Genomic DNA, 17533 nt, shown 5'->3' on the forward strand with positions numbered 1-17533 from the left:
TTTTATAAATGAATTGCATATCATGCATTAATAGATAAAATGAGTTACCTATGGATACTATAGCATGCTTGAGTCTCTCTCTTTGGCCTCCTCTAATCTCAGAAGTTCCTAGAAGTTTGAGGAGAGTTTTCTGAGTATAAGTTGGTAACACCAAAGAAACTTTCTGAATGAGTAGGGGTGGGAAAAAATGATTAATGGAGTTAAAATCTTTTCAAAAATCAAGTTTACTTTTACTTTAATGATACAATGTCATCAGTAACTTAACTCTGCCCTGGCTTGGTTTATTTTTGATTTCTTTTCAGCAGCCCTCTATATTCTTTCAAGACACTTCCAAGCACTAATTTTTACAAGAGTCATCATTATCTATGAACTGTTTTAACTGGGACAACTCATATTTTCTCTTTTAGAAGTAATTTGAACAGCTTGGGATAGGAGATTTATGGCGAACATGAATATACGAATATACCAAAGAAGACTAATGTACCACATTTATGTAGTTTGAAGTTTATAGCTTCCCTCATTAAGCAGCTGGCCGGTACTAACCTGAAAGAGATCTTGTGATTTAAGGGAAATGTGTTCCATCCTGTAAGTTAATCCCAAAACTGATTAGGAAGCATCTTTGTATGTTACTTTTTTAAAGTTTATATAATATAATTAAAATAGTTTATGCACTATTGATTTTAAATTGTTTATTATAATTTCATATTATTGACATTTGTTAGTTTTCTAAAATGATGAATAAAATATCTAAGAACTAATGTTTTAAAAATGTCCCTGAACTTTCTTTTCCTGTAGTTCTGGAGATCTGAAGTTAACATCAACGGGTAGGCAGAGAAGGGAACTTTCTGGGCTATGTCCTTGGCTAGTAGATACTTCTCTTCTTTTGGTGTCTATATGTTGTCTTACCTTTGTATTGACTATACATAAATTCCTTTAAAATAAACCTGTGTATGAGTATGAGTGTGTGTGTGTGTGTGTGTGTGTGTGTGTGTGTGTGTGTGTGTGTGTGTGTGTAGGGTGGAACATGAAGGTGAGAGAACATTTTTTTTATGTCTGTCCTAATCTTCCATGATTTTTTAGGCAAAATCACCTTATTGTTCACTCCTGTAGACCCAGGTTAGCTGACCACAGTTTGTTGGTATTCTCTTGCCTCTGAATCCCATTGAACATTATTGCATCTGGATTTATACAAGTTGTAGGAATTCAGACTCATGTTCGTATACTTGTTCAAGAAACACTTTACCCACTGAATTTTCTTTGCTTAAAAGGATATTTGTTAACTTCCTCTATTAGTGATTGTGTCTTTGACCAAGAATCTGACAGGAATCAAATGAAAGAATGATTAATGTTTTCTTGAGATGGTATTTTTTTATCTTGATAGTGAAGGCATGGCAGTAGGAGCGGTTTGTAACAAGCTTGCAGTATGAGGTAGATATCTGGTTAACAGAGATGATTTGGAAGCAGTAATATTGACAGAAGCCAGTGTTAGGCAATAGGTCCTACTTCCTAAACATTCTACAAACTCCCCAGACAGTGTTAGCATCCATGGGCCAAGTGACAAGTTACATAAGACCAAGAGGGGTATTTTACATTCAAGCTACATTACAATAGGAGATGCTATAAGCAAGAGCTTAACATCAAACTTTTAGTGTGACATAATTGAAACCAAACCGGATAGTAAGCTGTAAACTAATTCCTGTGCTTACTTTTAATGTGGAGAATTTGACATACAATGAAGTACATTAATTTTGTATTTACTTAAATTTCTATATTTATTTATTTATTTATTTTGTGTCAGGGATTGCAGCTGAAGTTTTCTCCAGTCCTGCCTGGCCCATGGTACGGACAAATCTCTTTTACCTGCCAGTCCCACAGCTGCTTAGACCCAACCGAGTAAAAACACGGAGACTTATATTGCTTACAAACTGTATGGCCATGGCAGGATTCTTGCTAACTGTTTTTATATCTTAAATCAACCCATTTTTATTAATCTATAAGTTGCCATGTGGCTTGTGTCTTGTGGCTTACTGGTACCTTAAAATCTTTTTCTCATCATGGTGGCTGGCAGCGTCTCTCTGACTCAGCCTTCCTGTTCCCACAATTCTCTTCTCTCCTTGTCCTGTCTATACGTCTTGCCTGGCTACTGGCCAATCAGTGTTTTATTTATTAACCAATTAGAGCAACACATTTAACATACAGAACATCCCACAGCAGGGGGATGTTTGGAGGGCATGGATACAAAAATATGGTGGAAGTAAGAACATAACTTCCAAGGGTTGCTTTCTCCTTCTGCCTTATAGACTTCAGCATTTAGACTCGAGTCATTGGGCTTTCCGGTAAGTGAGTTTACTGACTAAGCCATCTAATCAGACAAAGTATATGAATTTCAAATATTTAAGTTGATGACATTTGAACAATTAATATATTCATAGGTCATGCATGATTTTGGTGAGAAACAAAATGTTTTCTTCACCCATTTTCCACTAATATATCCCAAAATCAAACCACCATTCCAGTTATTCATTAGTTTTTTTCTCATATAGGCACTGTGATTTGTATTTTTATGTCTTTGAAATGACTAAAATTACACACTATGTCTACTGTCTCATCTGAGTTATGTCATTCAACATAATTTTGTGACTGATGAGTGCTGCTCATGTTTAGTAATTACTCCACCATGATGCAATGTGTTATCCCAACATGTTAGACTTATGAATGTCTCTGGGTGGGAACGTCTCTAGCTTTGGTCCCTTCTTCATTCTTGATATTGGTGGATTATTGCTGTTATCATTCACTCTTTGGACAGGGGATTCTAAACTTCATAAACATTTTTAAATAAACTATTTTGTAAAGGAAATCAATAAACCTTAAAGATGTCCCCCCATTTAGTTGATTTTCATTATTACTATTTTTCTTCTCATGTTTTGATGTTAAGTTGTTCCTTCTTTATTAAGTCCTCTGATTAAAGAATCAATTCTAAGTTTTAGAGTTTCACTATCTCCCACAGTCCATAGTAGGTGAAAAAGTTGATAGCACTGCTTGTGTCTTGACTGATGTTTTAGCTTACTACAGTTTTACATCTGCCCTTTGGAATTTACCCTGCAATTTCATAGTTTGGAGTTCAGCCATCTTTGGAGGGTATCTTATACGTAGAATTTTAGATTTCACCCTCTGTTCTCTTTACATCTATTTTATGTCTCATACATTCTTGGGTTTTGTTGACTCATTTGTCTCTTTGTTTTGAACCTCTGATACTGTATTTTTAGCTTCATTTGCACACCTTGAGTGTACATGTGCAATGCAGGTGCTTCCAGAGACCAGACGTGAGCTTGAATTCTCTGCATTTGGAGTTAAGGGAATCTTGTGCTGTCTTTGAGAACAATAGGAGCTCTTGTACTCTACATTATTTCTCCAGAATCATTTGTTGGTATTTTAATGGAAATTTTTTACAAAACCCCAATAATTAGTGTATAATGAAATATATACACTACACATATGTGTGTACACATATGTATACATATATACAGTATGTACATGTATACATATGTATGTACATGAACAAACATATATTCTGATTCCTAATAAATACATTTAATGCTCAATGACTGGTGAACAGTTTATTTCCATGTCCTAATTATATATGAACTTTTGTGACAAGTTTTAACAATTGTTTTGTTTTGATTCTAACATACCTTTAAAACCTGCCTCATAAGGAGGACTGCTTTCTCTTTTGAAATTATTGAAGCTTTCTCCTGTGCAGGAAAGACTGTATGGAGGCTAACCGAACAAACATCTATCTCTTTTAGAGTTAAATCTTTTACTATAAAAGGGCCAAATTGAAGTGCCAACTTCTGCACACCATGAGATTATCCACTTTCAGGGTGATAACCAAAAATAATCCAAAGCTGTATGTGTGGTTTACATCGGTTTTTTTTTTTTTTTTAAGCATTAGGAAACACTTGATTTTCTCAACTACTTCTATTTACTTCATCATTTCTGAAGGAAAACACTTTTCTCTGAATTGATGACTACTTATTTTTCAGCTAAAGTAAATACAGGTCTATATCTCTTTTCGTTTGTGTGAGACGCTGACACATTCTGTCACAACATAGCTTGAGTAAATGGGAAAGTGACAGCTTCCTGGCAAAATTTTAAAGAGATAAACATCTATTTTTGTTTAAACAGCCACTAAAAAAAAACTCAGATAGAAGCTTTCCAGGTTGAAAAGAGAAGGCATGCATGAGTGGTGCAAATTGGTAAATGCATGCAAGCCAGAAAACTTGTGATGTTCACTTCTGTTGTCTTGAATCAAAGCTCTTTTTCCGAAACTGAATGGTAATATTATTCTTCATAGTACAAATGTGATCAAGTGAAGCAATCACCAATAAAATGGGTTAAAATTTATATAAGTAGGAAACAATGCATTTGAAGTTGAAGTTTTGTATATTTTCTTTTACCTGATGTGGAAGCACATCCCAATTTAGGGCAAATACAGTCTTGCAAGCTTTGTTGAAAATGGCTACACACACATTATTGCTGCTTATCCTTTGTGTGACACTTCTAAAATGGCTTTACTTATTTATTCCTTAGTAGACAGAGTAGTCTCAAATTTAAGACATCTCTGAACTTACTGTTCAAGGCAGTTCTCAAATTCAGGCTCTGTCCTCCTCTTTTTCCTCCTGTGAATGTACAACAGTATGCTATTACCCATGGTTAAAATTATCCATTTCAAAGGTAATTTTCCTTTATGTCTATTTTACTGTTATGTGTGTTACTGCTTTCATCTGGGCGTATTTCTCTTTAAATTGATCTGCTCAGTACACCAAATTATTGTCTTACATATCAGTATTGCTTCTAATCTTTACACTTTCCCATTTGCAATAAGAGATATGGAATAGACTCTTTAAGTAACCATAAACTTATGTAACAGTTGTGAGTGTTTAACTCTTTAAATTCCATGTAAAGAGTTTAGCAAGTAAGAATCTGTGCTAGGTGGTGGTGGTGCACACCTTTAATACCAGCACTCAGGAGGCAGAGTCAGGTTGATCTCTGTGAGTTTGAGGTTAGCCTGGTCTACAGAATGGAGAAACCCTGTCTCAAAAAAAAAAAATTTAAAAATAGACAAAAGAAAATAAACTGTGTGTTGGTTGCTAAGGTATAAGATTTCTTTATTGTCTATCAGTGGTTTGTATCAAATAAAACAGCATCAGATTTTAGAGTCATGTTTGCAATTTCCATTGATGTCTTTGTATAATTACAAATTTATTCTTCTATTTTTTGTTTTAGTAATTACTAGAGTTTAATGCTGTTTGCACTATTTGGCTAGGCTTCTCATTTCAAATTCACAGTGTAGTCCTGCATCACCTTACACAGCTCCCTGGGAAAAATTACTGCATCCATTTTGAAAGAGAACAAGAATTTTGAGTTCACTTTTCAGTTATGAAATAGGCATAGATAGTTCTAGACCATTTTGTATACATAGCTATTAGTGATATAGGATCATATACTGAAAATTGATAAATTGCACCACTAAGATGACAAACTGACATATGAACTAATTTATAATATATTCAAATTCTTTCAAGATTTGGCCATCAGAGATATTTTTGTAAGATGTAGTTGAATGATAATAAGATTATAAAATGTTAAGTTAGCCAAAATTGCTATGACATTTTAGGTAAATGTGAAATATTTATTTAGTTCCTTAAAACTGAAGGTTCAAAATCTAAAACCATTTATTTTTTCTGAATAGAAAATTTGATATATGGGTTTTGAAAATACATAGCTAGAACACATATGTATATAGATATAATGAACTTTAGTTTGAACTTCCCTGTGGCCCCTGTTGGCAGTCTTGTTCACATGGACTTGATGGTTCACAGTCATAGGTAGGAATTTAGCCTTGAAACAAGACATTAAGACAAAAGCAGGAGCATTAGTAACTAGAATACAGACTGCAATGACTGGTCTCCAGTATTCAGACATTGACCTACTCTGCTGCAAGAAGTGAAAAACTAGGGCTTGGACTTAAATAAGCAGTATATTCACTTTACATTGATGTCTTTTGATTAACAGTAGAAGACATCACTCCAGAAAGCATCTGCAGTGTCAGTAATTCCATTAACAAAGAAGCTACTTTATTATCAACATACTGTAGATTCATTTTAATGTGTCATTTGCACTTCAAAGTCACATAACTTTTATTATGGTAAATCAATTAAAACTATTTCTCATGATAATTTATCTTTAGCAGAGTTTATCATCTCAGAGAATGCAATATTTCCCAATTTAACTTCCAAGACAAAAGTGATGTAATTTGAATGCCTTTTACTGAGCTTATTAAGCATAAAGATCACAGAAATTTCAAACCCGGAAAGATAACTGTTTCATCTATGTGATAAAATGAAAGGCACATTTTTGTAGTGTACTATAGGTTGTGGAGACAGTATGTTAATTAGCAATATAACCTCATTTACTGATTTTTCTCTCTGCTGTTTTAAAAGATAATATAGTAAGTGCACACAGTTGCTTTGATATTAATTTTGAGGAGAACATAAAGGTCTCTATAAAAACAATTCATTGAACAGAATTTCTGGATGAAGCTTTCACAGGTTTTGTTAGTTTCAATGGCTTTGCAAGAATTTAAACCTATTTTTTATCTTTGAAAATTGACATCAGTTTTTCACTTTATTGAATATTTCTGAAATAAAGTTTTAATATTCATTCACAACCTGGAAATATTTGCATGGTAATGGGATTTTATGCTCCTATAAATTGAGGATTTAAACTGAGAAGATATTCAAGACATTTATTCCATGGTTTTAGCATTATTGTCCATAAAAATTTAACCCAAAACCTTTGTTAATGAGATAGTAGAGAAAATATTTGTAATTTCCAAGCGACACTCAGAATTTGCTATCTAGATGCTGTATAAAGATATAAAGTGTGCTTAATATCATTTCGATTAGGCTTATTTTGTTTCATGATAAAGCAAATGATGTGCATGACCTTGTACTTCACAAAGTGTACAAATACCTCCAAACAATCTACATTTTGAATTACATACTTGTGGTTATATTTTATTTGTGCTGAAATGTGGTGATATTTTATTTGTATGTTAATAAATAAAGTTTGCTTGGAGATTAGAGGAAATAGCAAGTCATTTTAAGTAAATACAAAAGTCAGGCAGTGGTAGCACATGCCCTTAATCCGATCATTTGGCAAGCAGGGTCTCTGTGTGTTCAAGGCCATACTATGGAACAGAGCCAAGCCTGGTGACACACACCTTTAATCCCAAAACCAACCATAGAGACCTGGAGGTTTGTACAGACAGGCAGTGACAAGGAAGTGAGGTAGCTGGGCTAAGAGCCAATGAGAGGGCAGAAGAGCAAGGCACTAAAAGCCTGGGTAGACAGGAAGTCGTGGCATTTTGGAAGGTACAGACCTTGTGAGGTAAGGTTGGTTGGTAGCTCTCACTATTTCCCTGATCTCTAAGGCTTTCACCCCTATATTTGGCTCCGTGTTCTTTGTTTAATAAGACTGCTTAGAAATTCGGCTACACATATGTATTAATTATTATATAAACAATTCTTGTTAAATACAGTAATGTCGCAAATGTTTTATCTTAGATAAGGCAGATGGAGAGATCTGATAACATGTCAATTAACTGTGACAGTGTTTGTTTCAATCTGCATTATTGCCTTGTTTTGGGACAAAATACTGGACACAGGTAACTTAAGGAAATGGGTTTATTTTGGCTCAAGGTAGAAGGTCCAGTCTAAATGGTGGAAAGTCATGGTGGGAGGAACTGACTCAGCTGGTCACATTGTATCCACAGGCAGGGAGTAGAGAACAATAGAGTCCTGTGCTCAGACAGCTTTCCCCTTACAGCCCTCCAGGGCCCTAGCCTAAGGAATGAAGCTAGCCATGAGGAGGATAGGTATTACCCCATCAATCAGTATAATCTAGAAAATCCTTTATGCGCATGCCCAGAGACTTTAAGTCCCATCAATGCTAGCCTTCACAAGTGCACTTGTCCCCTCCATATTCAAACATACTATTTTTAAAATCAATCGGTGTGTAGTTACATGAATTCTGCTTTGTATTTAATATTATAATTCATCCATTTTTTGACTATATTATCTTTTAATAAATGTTTAGCTACATAGTAAAGCATGCACATTTTCTTTTTTTGGGGGGGGGAGTATTTTCCTACTATGTAGTATCAGTACTTTTCAAAATAGACATACCAGTTTTAAGCCACACATTCCTCCTCTGTTCCCTGTGGACTCATGGTCTTCTTGTAATATAAAATTCAGTCTTATTTTAAAAATATCCACAGTTGGGAGCAGTTAGAATGCTACTTAAAGTTCCAAAGCCCAAGCCTGTTCTGAGACTTAGGACAATAAATGTGACCTCTTAGAACATCAAAAATAAGTTACACAATATATAATGGCAAAAGAATAAAAACTTTGTTTGGTTTGGTTTTTGATTTTTTTTAATTTGGTTTTGTTTTGAAGGAGGACACTGCAAAGGCAGAGGGTAATAGATATAAGGGGTGATGGATGGGATCTGATTGCATGATGTGAAATCCACAAAGAATTAATGAAAGTTAAAAAAATAAAAAATAATTTGAAAAATTAATTTTTTTTTAATTTATTTTAATTTATTTTGCAATACAATTCAGTTCTACATATCGGTCACAGATTCCCTTGTTCTCCCCCCTCCCGTCCCCCTCACCTTCCCCCCAACGCCCCCCCCCCCATTCCCATCTCCTCCAGGGCAAAGCCTTCCCCACAGACTGAGGTCAACCTGGTAGACTCAGTCCAGGTAGGTCTAGTCCCCTCCTCCCAGGCTAAGCCAAACAATCCTGCATAGGCCCCAGGTTTCAAACAGCCAACTCATGCAATGAGCACAAGCTCTGGTCCCACTGCCTGGATGCCTCCCAAACAGATCAAGCCAATCAACTGTCTCACCCATTCGGAGGGCCTGATCCAGTGTGGACCCCTCAGCCATTGGTTCATAGTTCATGTGTTTCCATTCATTTGGCTATTTGTCCCTGTGCTTTATCCAACCTTGGTCTCAACAATTCTCGCTTATATAAACCCTCCTCATTCTCGCTAATTGGACTCCCAGAGATCCACCCGGGGCCTAGCCATGGATCTCTGCATCCAGATCCCTCAGTAGTTGGATGAGGTTTCTAGCACAACAATTAGGGTGTTTGGCCATCCCATCACCAGAGTAGGTCAGTTTGGGCTGTCTCTCGACCATTGCCAGCAGTCTGTTGTGTGGGTATCTTTGTGGATTTCTGTGGGCCTCTCTAGCACTTTGCTTCTTCCTGTTCTCATGTGGTCTTGTTCAGCTATGTCCATATCAGCATTGTTTGTAATAGCCAGAACATGGAAGCAACCCAGATGCCCTTCAACTGAAGAATGGATAAACAAAATGTGGTACATATACACAATGGAATACTACTCAGCAGAAAAAAACAATGGCATCATGAGGTTTGCAGACAAATGGATGGATCTAGAAAAAATCATCCTGAGTGAGGTAACCCAGACTCAGAAAGACAAACATGGTATGTACTCACTCATAGCAGGATACTAGACATGAAACAAGGATGACTGGACTGCTACTCACATCACCAGGGAGGCTACCCGGAAAACAGGACCCCAAGAAAGACACAGGGATCGCCCAATGACAGAGAAATGGAATGAGATCTACATGAACAGCCTGGACATGAGTGGGGGTAATGAAAGGCGAGGGTCGAGGGAAAGAGAGCTTGGGGGAGCGGGAGATCCCAGCTGGATCAACAACAGAGAGGGAGAACAAGGAATAGGAGACCATGGTAAATGAAAAATTAATTTTTTAAAATAAAGAATTGTGTGTCGGCTAGTTCTTATGTAAATGTGGCTCAAAGTAGTCATCTGAGAGGAAGGAACTTCAACTGAGAAATTGTCTTCATAAGATTGGCAAGCCTGAAGGGCATTTTCTTTATTAGTGATTGACTGGGGAGTATCCAATCCATTGTGGTTTGGACCACCCCTGGGCTTGTGGTCCTGGGTACTACAAGAAAACAGACTGAACAATACATAAGGAGCAAGTCAGTAAGCAGAACTCATCCATGTCCTCTGCATCAGCTCCTTCTTCCAGGTCCTTACCCTGCTTGACTTCCTGCCCTGACTTCCTTTGACAACGAACTGTATAATACTGTGTGTTATATAGTAAGCAAAATAAACCCTATCCTCCGCAAGTGGCTTTGGGACATGATGTTTCATCTTAGCAATAATAACTGTAACTAAGTCAAAAGAGGGAATAGCAAGGAATGACCAAAACAACACAAGACAAAACCCTGCAGTGAACATTTTGTCTTTCTCCCCCATGTACAGGAAATGAGGCTCTTGATGGAACCATCCAACTTCCAAAAAGCTTGTGTGGCCAAGACCTTCCAACTGTGTTGTCTATAGTCCTAGCTCTTTATATGCTGAGCTCTTTTGCATGCATACAGCTTTTTTTGGGGGGGGTGTCCAATACTTCTGCCATCTTCAAATGTCATCTTCAAATCCTATGAGCCCCATTGCAATTTAGTCTTAATCGTCATATGTTCCTTCCATGGAGTCTCTGGGATGAAGAGACTTTGAAGTTGCCACACATGCCTGGCCTCATCAGCTCTGTGGAACTATGATGCAAACCTTTATGACCCCCTTGAGACTGCATTTTCATACTAAGAAACTGGTACTATAAGGACAATGTTGTTAAATTCTGCAGTACAGGATGGAGTCTACATCCCACACATACATATACTTCCCATGGAAATGTTTCCCTAGTCATTTCTTTTTCAGGAACAAAGAACTCCTTGACTAGAATTCTCAGTTTAGGCTGTTGATTTTTAAATGAATTTGCATTTTCACAAGTTCAAGTTATGGATAGTAGTGGTCTGACTTCAGAGAAGTTTCCTCTTGTCCCCATGAAGAACAAGAGGCTTCTGTTTTCACAACCACAGTCTCCTTTTTGTTATCTCTGTTTATTCTGCTCTTCCACATGTTCTAGTTCATTTCCTTTACAAAATGAGCAAAGCATTTCTACCTTTCTCTACCACTTGTTGTCTTTTTAATTTTATCTATGGAATAGTGTGCTGAATAATAGCTATACCACACTCTGAATGTTCTCATGCCTTGAAAATTTGTCCATTAATTTTAAGTCCAGGAGTTATTTTTAAATGTAACTTCTCAGAACACAGGCATAATGCAGGTAGAGCCCTTGTCAGAGGATAACTCTGATGTCCTCTCGCCCAGGTCATGAGAGTCCATGTTTCTATCAGAAACAGGCCTCCACTTATCTACATTTCCAACTTTCCACTGGAACAGCCCATTAAATTGTCCATACAGTATTCATGAGCTCTACTAGCTCAAAGTTTAAAATTCTTCCACATTCTCCCAAAAGCCAGTTCCAGAAGTCTAAAAATCACATGCTCATTTTTATAATATCCATGGCCCCATGTTTCCACACAATGTTTTTGTGTTAGTTTGTTATCTTGTTACTAGGAATATAATAGGCACTCTAATGTTAGTAGGAACCCAGTCCCCAGCATAACTGACACTGTGGTGGAAGTACCATTCACATTCAAGCCATAAAACTCAGCACATAGACCACACCACCTTCCAAAACAAAAACAAAAACCTAATCCATTGAAGTCCTGGGAAAGTCTCTACATGTACTAACTTTTCTTTGGCTTCTATAGTTTTGCCTCTGGCTAACTTTTCTTATTGAGTATGTCAACCCAGAGTATGGATGTTGTGCTTAGAATCTCAGCACGAAAAAGACTTGGGACTGCACTGCAGTGCTGAACACCAGAGTAGTCGTTAGTTGGCTGATAGTGACTTGCTATTGGCTAGAACTGGCATTCCAGTAGTCTTCTCTGGTGGACACTTTGGCTCATAATTCAAGGTTCCTCCTACCACTGCAGTCAATCTTCTCCAGTATGCTCAGATTTGTTTATGTGACAAAACCAATCAAATTGACAATCTATCATGCTCTCTGAGATCAAATCAATGGCATTATCAACCATATTTTCTGAAAATCTTCAGCGAAATCAGCACATTTAAACATTTTGTGTGGGTTCATCTATTTAAAATTGGATGATTAAGCTATAGGCCCATTTACTTATGAAACACTGAAGTAACTAACTCTGGGTTTCAAACTTAATAAACTTACCACCTCTTCCAAGTCTTCTGCATTATGAAAATTCTGCCCTTCTGAAAAAATAATACTTTATATACTTTGATCAATGACATGAAACTATAACAATAGGTGAAAAATACTAAACATTTACTGGGCTCATAGATTTAAAAATAAAACTCAACAAAAATAGAAAATTTAGCAGATTATATATTTGTGTTTGTTTTGATTTGTTGATTGGTTGGTTGGGTTTTTGATAGTGTTCCTATGCCAACTTGCTATGTATATGTAGTCCAAGCTGCTCTTCAACTTATCATGCTACTGTTTTGGTCTCTTTAGAGGACCTGGGATTAGATAGTGGCATCCAACTTATGTCTAACTCTGTCCGTCTGTCTGTCTGTCTGTGTGTGTGTGTGTGTGTAAATGTGCACGTATGTGTCCTGAAAGAAGCCTGAAATATTTCAATTTTATTTGGAAGCAAAGCATCAGTCGCTGCTATAGGAATGCTGTGATTCAGTTTTCTTTTTCCAGACAACACCACAAATTGTCTTTGGCAACCATTCTCTTCAGGGAAAAAAGAGGGGAGGGGCTTTTATCAATCATTTTTCAAGGGATATGACACTTCAATATCCTAATTGTAGTCAGATGTCTCTTTTTAGACATTTTACCTTCTTCAGTACAATATTTGCTGTTCTTTTCCGTCTTTAAAATCATCTTCAGAAAAGAGACTTTATGTCTATAAGTGTCTTACTCAGGTTATCTATTGCTTTGAAGAAATAACACAACCAAAATAACTTGGGGAGGAAAAAAAATTTGACGTACTTTTCTACACCAAAGTTCATCATCAAAGAAAGTCAGGCAGAAACTCAAGGCAAGAACCCAGAGGCAGAAGCTGAAGCAGAAACCTTGGAAGAGTGCTGCTCACTGGATTGCTCCATTTAGCTTGTTCACTTTACTCTCATATACCAACCTGACCACTTGACCAGGCATGCACTGCCCCAGTGGGTTACGCACTTCTATATTATTCATTAATCAAGAAAATACCCACAGATTATACTACTGACCAATCCTATGGAGTCATCTTCTCAATTAAGATTCCCTCTTCAAGACATCATGGGCATATGGAGAAAGCAGGTGCTAGGAAGTTCCCAGGAATCTGTAAGGATGACCCCAGCTTAGACTACTAGCAATAGTGGAGAGGGTGCCTGAACTGGCTTACCACAGAAATTAGGTAGGGGAATACTCTAACTATCATCATAGAGCCTCTCTCCAGTAACTGATGAAAGCAGATGCAGAGATCCACAGCCAAACACCAGGCCGAGCTCCAGGAGTCCAATAGAACACAGAGAAGAGGGATTCTATGAACAAGGGGCATCAAGATAATGATGGGGAAACCTACAGAGACAACCAAACCAAACTAATGGGAACTCATGAAATTTAGACCTACACCTGTGGAGCTGGTCCAGGCCCTCTGCATAAGCATGACAGTTGTATAGCTTGTTCTGCTTAAGGGTCCCCCTGGCAGTAGGATCAGGATCCATCCCTGGAGCATGAGCTGGCTTTTTGGAGCCCACTACCTGTGGTGGGACACTTCATACAGCCTTGAGCCTTGGACCTGCCTCTACTGAATGTACTTCTACTGCTGACTCCCCATGGGAGGTCTTATCTTCTTGTAGGAGGAAATGAGAGGGGGGTTGAGGGGGAAAGGCTGGAGGGGTAGGAGGAGGGAAGAGGGGGATCTGTGATTGACATATAAAATAAATAAATAATTTCTTAATAATAAAAAACATTCCCTCTTCTCAGGAGTATCTAGAATTGTCATGATGAAAAATAAGTCAGAAGATTAAGCAATCCTCAGATAATTTTGAGGTGTGTCCATATTGATAAAATGACATTAACTTCTCATTATACTTCTGGCAGCATTAATATAGATGTTAATTGTAATAGTCAGTATAGCACCCAGATTTATGTCTTTTAACTATATTTCTCTTTTTTAGATTTTATTGCCTTCAATGTGAAGTGTAACATGTAATTTCTAATCCCTCAATATATCACACTTCATTCTAGGATTTGAACACATTAAAGCTATACACAGTACACTGGCACATAGACAAATGAAAGAAAACATAAGATATACTTTTAAGCTCAATAGAAATTTGTTTCGTTTTTTTTGGTTTTCATCTAAATCTGTTTTGTGAGTCATTTTCACTTTCCTCATAATAATTCAAATTGGAAAAATATCACATATGTTTGCTTTAACTGTTTTCTTAGATACTTATCTCATATAATACATCCCAGCCACAGTTTCCCTCCTTCCACTCTTCCCAGCTGCCCTTACCTCCTCTGTCTTCCAGAGTCAATCCTCCTATGCCTCCTTTCAGAAAGGAGTAGTCCTCCAAGGGATGACAGTCAAACAGGACAGAACAAGATACAGTAAGACAAGGGAAGAGCCTTTGTATCGAGATTGGAGAAGGCAACTCAACAGCAGGAAGAGTGTACCAAGGGCAGGAAAATGGGTCAGAGTAACTCAAGCTCCCACTGTTAGGCAGCCCATGTTTACCACTTCAGTCTCTCTGAACCCATATGACCTCTGCTTAGTTGATTTAGTAGGGCGTATTCTCCTGGTATCGTCCATTTCCTCTGACTCCTACAATATTTCTTCACCCTCTTCGGAGGGATTCCCCAATCTCCAAAGGGATGGACCAGATGGAGACCTCTAATTTACAATCTTTCTCTGCATGATATCTGAGTATTGTTCTCTGTACACACTCCCATACGATGCCAGAGGAAGCCTTTCTGATGATGACTGGACAAGGCACTGATCTAATAGTACAAAAGAATATCATTAGAAATCATTTGACTTTTTTTCTGTTTTGGCCAGTGCTGTTGGGTTCTAACCTAGGTCTCCGGGCTATCCAGTCTCTGGTTTCTGGCCATCCATCCTGTGCTGGACATGGACTCGCTCTGGTGGCAGTCAGTCTCAAGTTAAACCAGCCATTGTTTGGCCACTCACACAAGTTCTGCTCCACCATTGTCCCTGAACATCTTGCATACAGGACAGATTGTTGGGTGAGGGCTTTGTGGCTGGGTTGGTGTCTAGGTTGCTTTTTCCATAACCTGCAGAGTACATCCCTGCACCAAAGATACTAGAACATAGGGGAGAAGGTTCCTTGCATGTATCAGCTTGACCAAGCTGCATTCAGTGAGGCATGTGGATGTTGTCCTTGGCAATGGGGGCCCATTGTCAGTTTCTGGAGAGTACTAGGATTATTCTGGGTTGGTTGGGAATCTCCATGGGACCCCCTTTGCCAACAACTCAGTCGATTGCAACACCAGCCTATCACTAGAAACCTTGCCTGGCTGCAAAAGATGACCAGTTCAGACTCTGTATCCTCCATTACTATGAGTCCTCCCTAAGATCAGCCATGTATGTTTCCACTGCACTAGGTTTCCACACTACCTGCCCCCTCCCCCTGCAATGTCCCATAATTCCAGCTGTCTCTCCCACTCTTTCTCCCTACCTCTTCTCTGCCAACCTGATCCCTCTTGCTACTGTCCCCAAATACCCTCAGTCCACCCTAAAAACCTATTTCCCCATCTCAGCGAGATCCTTCATCCCTCATAGAGCCCTGGATTGTAGCTTGATTACTTAACAACTAACATCGACTTATAAGTGAATAAATACCATATTTGACTTTATGGGTCTGAGTTACCTCACATAGGACGAATTTTTCTAGTCTCAATCATTTGCCTGAAATTTCATATTGATGTCATATTTTTTAACACCAGAGCAATACAACATTGTTTAAATGTGCCACATTTTCTTTATATATTCTCTGATTGAGGGACATCTAGGTTGTTTCCAGTTTCTAGCTCTTATGTATAAAACCACAATGAATGTAGTTGTGGTAGGACTGGAGTGTCCTTTGGGTATATATGTCCAAGAGTGGTATAGTGTTAATTGATTCCCAATTTTCTGATGAACCTCCATATTGATTTCCATGGTGGCTATACAAGTATGCACTCTCACCAGCAATGGAGGAGTAATCTCCTTGGTCCACATTTTGTCCTGCATGAGCTGTCCCGTATGTTTTTGATCTTAGCCATTCTGACAGCTATAAGATGAAATCTCAAAGTAGTTTTTATTTACATTTCCATGATGGCTAAGGATGTTGAACTTTTCGTTAAGTGATTCTCAGCCATTTGAGATGCCTCTATTGAGAATTCTCTATTTAGAAATGTACCCCACTTTTAAGTGGGTTATTTGGTTTTTTTTTTATATCTAGTTTCTTGAGTTCTTTATATCTTTTGGATTTTAGTCCTCTATTGGATGTGGAGTTCATAAAAAAATCTTTTCCTATTCTGCAGGTTACCACTGTGTCCAGTTAACACTGTCCTTTGCCTTACAGAAGACTCTCAGTTTCATGAGGTCCCATTTATTAATTGTTGATCTTAGTGCCTGTGTTATCAGTATTCTGTTCTGAAAGTTGTCTCCTTTGCCAATGTGTTCAAGGATTTTATGAAATTTCGCTTCTATTAGGCTCAGTGTGTCTAGTTTTGTGTTGAAGTCTTTAATCCGCTTGCACTTGAGTTTTGTGGGGACGATAGATATGCATCTATTTGCATTCTTCTACATGAAGACATCCAGTTTTTCCAGAACCACTTGTTGCAGGTGCTCTCTTTTTTTCCAGTGTGTATTTCTGCTTCTTTATCAAATATCAGGTGTTCATAGGAGTGTGGATTTATGTCTGTGTCTTCAAATTCTATTCCATTCATCAACATGTCTGTTTTTATGTCAATTTTATACAGTTTTTATTACTGCAACGATATACTACATCTTGAAATCAGGGATGGTGATACCTCTATAGTTCTTTTATTGTTCAGTATTTTATTGTTTAGCATTTTAGCTAGTCTAGGATTTTTGTTTTTCAATATGAAATTGAGAATTGTCCTTTTAAAGGTCTTCAGAGAACTGTGTTGGAATTTTGATTGGGATTGCATTGAATCTGTAGACAAATACTTAATGAATTTGCCTAATAACATTTAACTCTCATTTTTAAACTTGTTCAGAGTTTTTTTCTTTTTCTTGTTTACCCAGCTATAAAATAAGAAGAGATAAGATTTCTATATTATCTCTAGCCAATTGCATTTGTCTGTATTATTTACATCATGCAGTTTCTTAAATTAAGAGTATTTTCCAAATATAACAAATATTTAAGAAGAATCTGTTTTCTGATTTGTTTTTTATTTTTTATTTTTCCTCACATTTAAGTTATTTCCAAGTTTCTTTATGGTCTATGGTAAACTAGGATATGTTTCTACTTAATAAGATAAAATAAATATTTCATAAAAATTT

Source organism: Peromyscus californicus, unplaced genomic scaffold, assembly GCF_007827085.1.
Source record: "Peromyscus californicus insignis strain IS unplaced genomic scaffold, ASM782708v3 Scaffold_12__1_contigs__length_115047231, whole genome shotgun sequence".
In the NCBI taxonomy this organism is placed as follows: domain Eukaryota; kingdom Metazoa; phylum Chordata; class Mammalia; order Rodentia; family Cricetidae; genus Peromyscus; species Peromyscus californicus.